Here is an 8,040-nt window from a genome sequence, read left to right on the forward strand (position 1 = left end):
AATAATGCTGAATCATACAGCTAATAACTGACTTGGATTCTGTGGCATTTGGTATAATGCTTGTCATAGACATTTGATCTGAAATCCTTACTAAACTGGAGAAATTTGCTTTTACTTCTAGTTTGATAAGATATAACCATAGATATTGGACTTTACCTGATTTGTTTTTTTACTTCTAGTAAGAAAACTACATTGTATCCCTTCTGAGCAATTAATGTGGAGAATTATGTTGATATACTCTCTAATATTTAACTAACTTTGCATTTCTGTGGTAAACTCATTGCTGGTGCTGTATTTTTTAAATACACTATTTAGTTCAGTTAGCTGGTCTATTATTTAGAAATTATGCATCTATGTTCATCAGCAAAATGAGTCCGTGGTTTCTTGTGTTGCTTTCTCTAATTTTGAAATCACTACACAAAGCTCATGAAATAAGCTTGGAAATGCCTTTCATTTTCTAGGAAAATATGTGTGAGTCACCATTTAAGTATTCCTTGAAATTAGTAGAACTGATAAAATAATACTGTCTTGGCTTGTTAACTTTCTGGGATGAAAATTTCTTAAAACAACAGTTTCTATTTCTTTAACACTCATTTACCTACTCAAGTTTTCTGTTTCTTTTTGTGCTAATCAGTGGCATTTTATTTTTCTTTGGAAATGTGTATATTTATGATATTAAAAATTTTATTAGCATAAAGTTATTTACTTTTAAAAATTATTTTAAAACTTGGTTTTATTTTTCAACTTATTTATTTTGTATTTTGTTTATTTTAACCTTTTTCCCTTTGAAAAGTCTTGCCTAAGGTCTATGTATTTAATCTTTTCAAAGAATTTTTTTTGTTATGTATATTTTTGTTCTTCAGTACCTTTTTAAAAAAGATTTTATTTATTTATTTTTAGAGAGGAGACGAGAGGGAGAAAGAGAGAGGGAAACATCAATGTGTGGTTGCTTCTCCTGTGGCCCCCACTGGGGACCTGGCCTGAAACCCAGGCATGTGACCTGACTGGGAAACGAACCTGTGATGCTTTAGTTCAAGGCCTGCACTCAATCCACTGAGCTATGCCAGCCTGGGTCTTTTCAAATAACTTTTTTATTAAGTGAACTGAATTTTTATTTCATTTGTTTCTGTCCTTATCTATATTACTTCTTTGCTTTCATTTTATACTACTGTTTTCTCTTTTTCTGATTGATTTAATTGAAAGTTTAGCTCATTTTACTTTATTTTCTTTTTTCCAGTAAGTAAATTATATTTTATTGTGGTAAAAAACACATAACATAAAATTTACCATCTTAGTCATTCTTTCCCATCTTAACCACTTTTATTTTTTTATTTTTACCTTTCATTGTTGTTTTATTCCTGTTTTCCCAATTTCCCCCCATTGCTCTCCCCTGCCCCGCCTATGCCCTCCCCATAGTCAGTCCTCACCTGTCATCCATGTCCATGGGTCATGTATACCTGTTCTTTGACTAGGCCCTTCTCCTTCTTTCTTCCTTTCTCCCCTCCCTCTGGTTGCTGTCACTCTGTTCCTTGTTTCCATGTCTCTGGTTCTGTTTTGCTTGTTTGTTTGATTGTTTTTAATTTTATTATTGTTCAAGTATAGTTGTCTTTGTTGTCCCACCACCACTTTACTCTACCTCCCCCACCCCCCCACCCTCAATCACACCCTCCTTTGGCTTCAACCATGCGTCCTTTGTACATGTTCCTTGACAACCCTTCCCCTTATTTCCCCCATTATCCCCCTCTCCCCTCCCCTCTGGTTGCTGTTGGTTTGTTCTTTATTTCCATGTCTCTGGTTGTATTTTGCTTGCTTGTTTGCTTTGTTCATTAGGTTCCATTTATAGGTGAGATTATATGGGGTTTGTCTTTCACCACTTGGCTTGTCTTACTTAGCATAATGCTCTGCAGTTCCATCCATGCTGTTGTGAAAGGTAAGAGCTCCTTCCTTTCTGCTGTGTAGTATTCCGTTGTGTAAATGTACCACAGTTTTTGGATCCACTCTTTTACTGATGGGCTCTTAGGCTATTTACAGCACTTGGCTATTACAAATTGCACTGCTATGAACATTAAGGTGCATAGGTTCTCTTGAATTGGTATTTCAGGATTCTTAGGGTACAATCCTAGCAGTGGAATTGCTGGTCAAAAGGCAGGTCCATTTTTAGTTTTTTGAGGAAATTCCATACTGTTTTCCACAGTGGCTGCACCAGTCCGCATTCGCATTCCCACCAACAGTGCACTGGAGTTCCCTTTTCTCCACAGCCTCGCCAGCACCTGTTATTTGTTGATTTGTTTATGATGGCCATTCTGACCAGTGTGAAGTGGTATCTCATTGTGGTTTTAACTTGCATCTCTTTGATGGCTAGTGATGCTGAGCATTCTTTCATGTCTCTGGGCCCTCTGCATGTCTTCCTTGGAGAAGTGTCTGTTCAGGTCCTCTGCCTATTTTTCAATTGGACTGTCTTCCTGGTCATGTGAGTTCTTTATACATTTTGGAGGTCAAACCCTTGTCCGAGGTATCATTTGCAAATATATTTTCCCATATGGTTGATTCCCTTTTCATTTTTCTGATGTTTTCTTTAACCATGCAGAAGCTTTTTATTTTGATGGAGTCCCTTTTGTTCATTTTTTCCTTCATGTCCCTTGTTCTAGGGGACATATTAGTGAAAATATTGCTGTGTGGAATATCTGAGATTTTCCTGCCTATGTTCTCCTCTAAGATTTTTATGGTGTTATGACTTACATTCAAGTCTTTTATCCATCTTGAGTTTATTTTCCTGTATGATGTAAGTTGGTGGTTGAATTTCATTTTTTTTTCCATGTAGCTGTTCAGATTCCGGAATTCCAATGGCTTCAGCTCCATTTATGTGTTCATTTCTGTGCAGTTTCTGGTTCATGAGGATTTTATCTTGGTTTTGAACCTGTATATGTATATGTATATGGCCTCACCCAATGATATGTTCTCTTTCTCTTTCTCTTCTTATTGAAGAGAAAGAGAAAGCAAGAGGGAGAGAGAGAAACATCAATGTGAGAGAGAAACATCAATCGGTTGCCTCCTATGTACAACCTGGCCAGGGACTGAATCCACAACCTAGGTAAGTGCCCTGGACAGGAATTGAACCTGAATTCTGTTTGGTGTGTGGGACGACGCTCCAGCTGAGCCACCTCACCTGGTCCAGGATGATTTTCTATTTTATCTATTATTGCTCTCGGTTTGGAGCATAAGCTCAATGCACAAACTCAGCTGTGCTATATTTACCTGAAGCACAACCACAGGAATTTGCATTTCACCTGAAATTTTATTTAATGTGAACAGATGCACAAATCTTTGTGAGTGAAATAAAAATAGCTGCCCAATACAAGAAGGGACAATTCGTACCATACGATAACCTGCTAAAGACATATATCAAACGTTTTAATCCATTATGTTTTTTAAAACGTCATGTGTAATTGGGTTTTCTAACAAAGCATTTTATAGGGATACTCACATTTTTTAACATGCTAAAAATGTTGTGAGATATGAAATTAAAGTCTTATCACAGCTATTTACTGTTACTACCAATAGCTATTAATAAACACCCCCCAAAACAACGGCAGCAGTGAATAGAAGCCCATCCTTTACCACATAAACAAGGTATCACATGCAGTCAGGCCACAGAAGCAAAAGGTTAATGCACCTGCAACCTCCACACATACTTCATCCCCCTTTCATATTTTAAGAGGAATTGTACTGCAATTGCGCAGGAGAAGAACTTAGGGAAATTAACTGACAGCTTTGCAGGGCATCACCTGATAAATGCAATATTCCATCATGTTTTCTTCCTCAGTTCTATTTCCCTGAAATTCCATTCTTAGCTGGGAACAATACTACACCTGGTTAATTATCTCTCCTGCCTACACCCTGATATGCTACACCATCTGGTTTAGCTCTGTGCTGCTTGGAGAGGAAATCTGCCTCTCTTTTAGTTCCCATAACAAGAGTGGACAGTCAACCCAGGCCATTCAGGACTCATGCTGCATTGGGGCCCTGTCGTGTCTTGCCTGTTGCCCACATTTTTCACACTAACACATCATGGCCAGGTTTCATGTCACGCTGTGCAGTGTCGAGGCCGTCCTCATGTCTCATGACTGCTGTGTAAATTCATTTTTACCCGATTCATATGCCACTGCACGAGATGAGCACTATTCACTTAAAAACTGGCAGGGTCAGGAACGGAACACATTTTTCTAGAACATGGGTTCCACATCTTAAGCATTAATAAACAAGTTAAACAAATTTGATAATAATTAATCATATTTTCCCTATTGACTTTACTTCTGTGAATAAATCAATAAAAACATGAGAATTGAGACAAGTTGTACATATGCCAAATCTAAAAAAAATACCCAATTGATTGCTGGTCTCGCAACATCAGCACTGTTGACATTTTGGTCCAGATAATCCTTCGACCTGGGGAGCTGTCCTGTGCACTGCAGGGTGTTTAGCAGCATCTCTGGCCCCAGTGAGATACGTGCTGGTAGCCAGCCTGCCCTCTAAGTCAGGATGACCCAGAATGTCTGCAGACACTGACAACTCTCTCTGAGGGTGCGTAATTCCCCACCTCCCTACTAGAAACCATGGCTTCAGCTTGATTTTTTTTTTCAGGATATTGGTATTTTTTCACCTTCTAACTCTTCAGTTTCCTGGTATGAACATGACCTTAGAATTTTCCTATGTGGACCCAGCCACTATAACACAACTTTTCCCCTTCTCTATACATGGATAATAAATGCTCTAAATTAATAATGTGAAACATTAACCAGCTGTCCTGGTCTGTTTTCTCACTCTACCCCTAGTTACTCTTATGCAACATAAGAGCTACCATTTGCCCAGAGACTGAGAGGAGAATTTTCAATATGCAGTGAAGAAACCCACTTCAATGCTTCTCAGGCTTTAAAGCGGTTTGTGGAGAGCCAAAAACCGAATTTAGATTGACACCTCAATTTCTCTAGTGACTAAAAATTCATCGAGGCTCTATTTTAAAAAGCAATATGAATTTTGTGACCTATTTACTAAAGAGGTTTACATTTCAAGACATCTTGATGCATATAAAATTTCAATGTTCCATGTAAATTAACATACAAGCAATTCATATAGAACTCTATAATGCTTTACAAATTGGCCAATACATAGATATCTTAGACCTGAAATGAATCATTTAAACACAATGGTTTTTGTTTTTTAAAAACATTTTATGCCCATTTTCTTCCCATTACCATTTAATTCCCTTATATCCCCTATCTCTCTGCAATCACCACACTGGGGGGTCCATGTCCAGGAGTCCTTTTCCCATTTTGCTCAGTCCCTCCACCCCTTTCCTTGACCTTTTCCTGGAGGATAGCTTAGTTTCCAAAAGCAGGCTAATTGCGATGGCTTTCACATTAATTTGAATGCTGTTCCTTTGCACATTTTTTTAGGCTTCTTTTAAAAAATCCTGATATATGACAATGTAACAAGCACCTCAGTATCTTCAGATTGGCTCTGCAACTTTTAGCTAGTGCTTTGAAGTGATTTTCTGAATTACTACTGTGTAGGAATATTGTATAATTATAGCACAGTCTGCGAGCACCAACGATGTTTGAATAACAAAGCAAATTAGAAACACTAACACGAAGAGTTAGATGTAAATCCATAGGAATACGGACATGTTGGATGGTGTCCATTCCACAAATATGACAAGAGCATTTTATAACATTATCTAAGAAAACAGACTTGTTTTAAAGGATAATATTTAGCACTGTATGTGAAGAGACAATTCACATCTTTTTTTACAGGTGTAGAAACATACAAGCAAGAGGTTAGAAACAGAGGAACTAATTATAATAAACACATAGTTATTGCTATTATTTATTAATTCTATATTTTTATTATTTTCTTGGAGTTTGATAAGAAAGACAGGTAGACAGAAGACAAAAGTAATTCATAAAGTAATAAGTATAATTAGTAAATACACTTTGAAACATGTACAAACTGCTGGCAATCACATGCAAGGTGGGACAAAAGTAAGTTTACAGTTGTTTGTATGGAAAATAATTCGGTAATTTTAATCATGCAGCACGGGGTTTGGCCTCTTGTCACCCTAATATATGGCCCAAAGATTTATGTTGAAGGAAACAGGTTTTTATTAAACAGCCCCTCCACAGGCTCCAACTGTGGAGGTGCTGAGAGCACTCCCGCTGTGATCCCTTCTCTCCCATGAGACCCAGCACTTCTCTTGCTCCCCAAAAGATTACAAGCCAAAACCATGCCCAGAAGTTCCCCATTTCCTCATCTGCCCTTTTTCGAGCTTACGCCAGCCATGCAAACAGATCTCCCTCCTCCCTGGAATGTGCACTGTAGGTTTCAGAGTAGCCATCTTGCAGCAGCTCTCTCTCCCAGGACTTGGGTGCACTGCTCTCAGTCTCCATGTAGCAGTCAGGACCCGTGTGCTGTGGTGCACGGGATCACAGTGCCCCAGAGGCTGGAGTCCAGAGAGGCGCGCATCCCAGCGTGGGACCCCACCTCCAAGGCTCAACTTCCAACCCTGCGAGGCCTAAGCCCCTGGTGGGCGTGGTATCTGCCTGGTCCGATGAGTGCTCCTGTCCTTGTAAGGAGCAAGGGCCAGAGACCCGGAGTGTCCAAGTGCCAAAGCAAGAGAGCCCAAGCCAAGAGCCTGCACCCAGCACCAAAAGCCCAGAGACAGAGGGAAAAGGCGGGGCAGGGAGAGAGAGAAAGCCTGCATCAAACTCCAAAGCAAGAGAGCTTCCACAAAAGCAGGAGAGAGGCTTCTCTGTGACTTTGGTTTAAAAAGGGCCTTCCCCAAATCCCACGCTCGCTCCCAGGAAGTCATTGGGAGTGTTTTTCAACCAGTGGCTATGTTTGTCTTTTCCCCCTTCCCCAGGGCAGAGTCTCCAGTCACCCTGAGTGGGGCGTCCAACCCCCACAGCTCTGCAAGTGCTGTGTGGCCGTGTCAGGAGCTAGTTGCCCCCAAGGCTTGAGCTATTAATCTCCAGCTCTGGTTTCAGTCCTGGCAGTTCTCTGCCCCTCCTTCTGCGGACTGCATGGTGTTATACTAGCCTCTTGCCTGGGGCAATTCCCCTTTTTCAGGCAGCCCCTCCCTTTGCAGAAGGCAGGCTGCTTTAATCTGCCACTTCCCCACCCCCTTGCTTCTTCACTGGATTTGGGTAAGGGGTTCCCCTGGACCTGGGGTCTCCCCTGTTCTCCAGCAACCTCAGGTCTGACCTACCCAGTTACAATACATGAATAAACTCTGTGTTTTGCATACTCACAACTGTAAGCCTACTTGTAAATATATGTGGAAATTAAACCAAGGTGACATTTTTGTTTTGTGTCTGTTAAATCAGAAAGAATAATGGTGAATAATGATGACAGCTTCTTCCTGTCATACATTGCTAAGACATTATTAATTATTTATTTTTGGAAAACAGATTGGGAATTGTTTAAGAGCAGCTTATTTCTATTTTTTTAAAGATGTTATGTATTTTATTTTTAGAGAGGGGGAAAGGAGAAAGAGAGAGAGAAAAACATCAATATGTGGTCACTCCCCATGTGCCCCCTACTGGGGACCCGGCCTGCAACCCAGGCATGCACCCTGACTGGGAATCAAACCGAAAATCCCCTTGCTTCACAGTCCGGCGCTCAGTCCACTAAGCCACACCAGCCAGGGCTAAGAGCAATCTTTAATATCCATTACTGTTACAGAACACACAAGGGGGGGCCTGGGACGATATACTATTATTAAAAGAAGGCCCCGGTCCGTTATGTCCGCCGCCCTAGGAAAGACGTCTCTCAATGCCAGAGATTCGTGAAAAGGAAAGGAAATGTTTATTTAATGCTATACTAACTTAAAGTAGTGACCTAATGTCTTTATCAAAAAAATCCTAAAGTCCCTAAAAACACCCACAAACACACAGTCCTTCCTTCCTTCCCCCTTTGCCCAGTCCAGAGTACTGTATCTCAGGAAAAGAAGTAGAAGTCCATGACTTAGGTAGTCTTCTGGTTCTT

General features: G+C 40.2%; 1 long non-coding RNA gene across 1 annotated transcript; it reads left to right on the forward strand.

Annotated features, from left to right (window-relative positions):
• Positions 1-2,267: 2,267 nt before the first annotated feature.
• LOC118499925 lies at positions 2,268-6,313 on the forward strand. The gene is made up of 3 exons (XR_004902463.1): positions 2,268-2,279; positions 6,092-6,097; positions 6,180-6,313. It is a non-coding gene; the product is annotated as an uncharacterized LOC118499925 (long non-coding RNA).
• The last annotated feature ends 1,727 nt before the right edge of the window (positions 6,314-8,040 follow it).

The sequence above is a fragment of the Phyllostomus discolor genome, chromosome 4, assembly GCF_004126475.2.
Source record: "Phyllostomus discolor isolate MPI-MPIP mPhyDis1 chromosome 4, mPhyDis1.pri.v3, whole genome shotgun sequence".
In the NCBI taxonomy this organism is placed as follows: Eukaryota; Metazoa; Chordata; class Mammalia; order Chiroptera; family Phyllostomidae; genus Phyllostomus; species Phyllostomus discolor.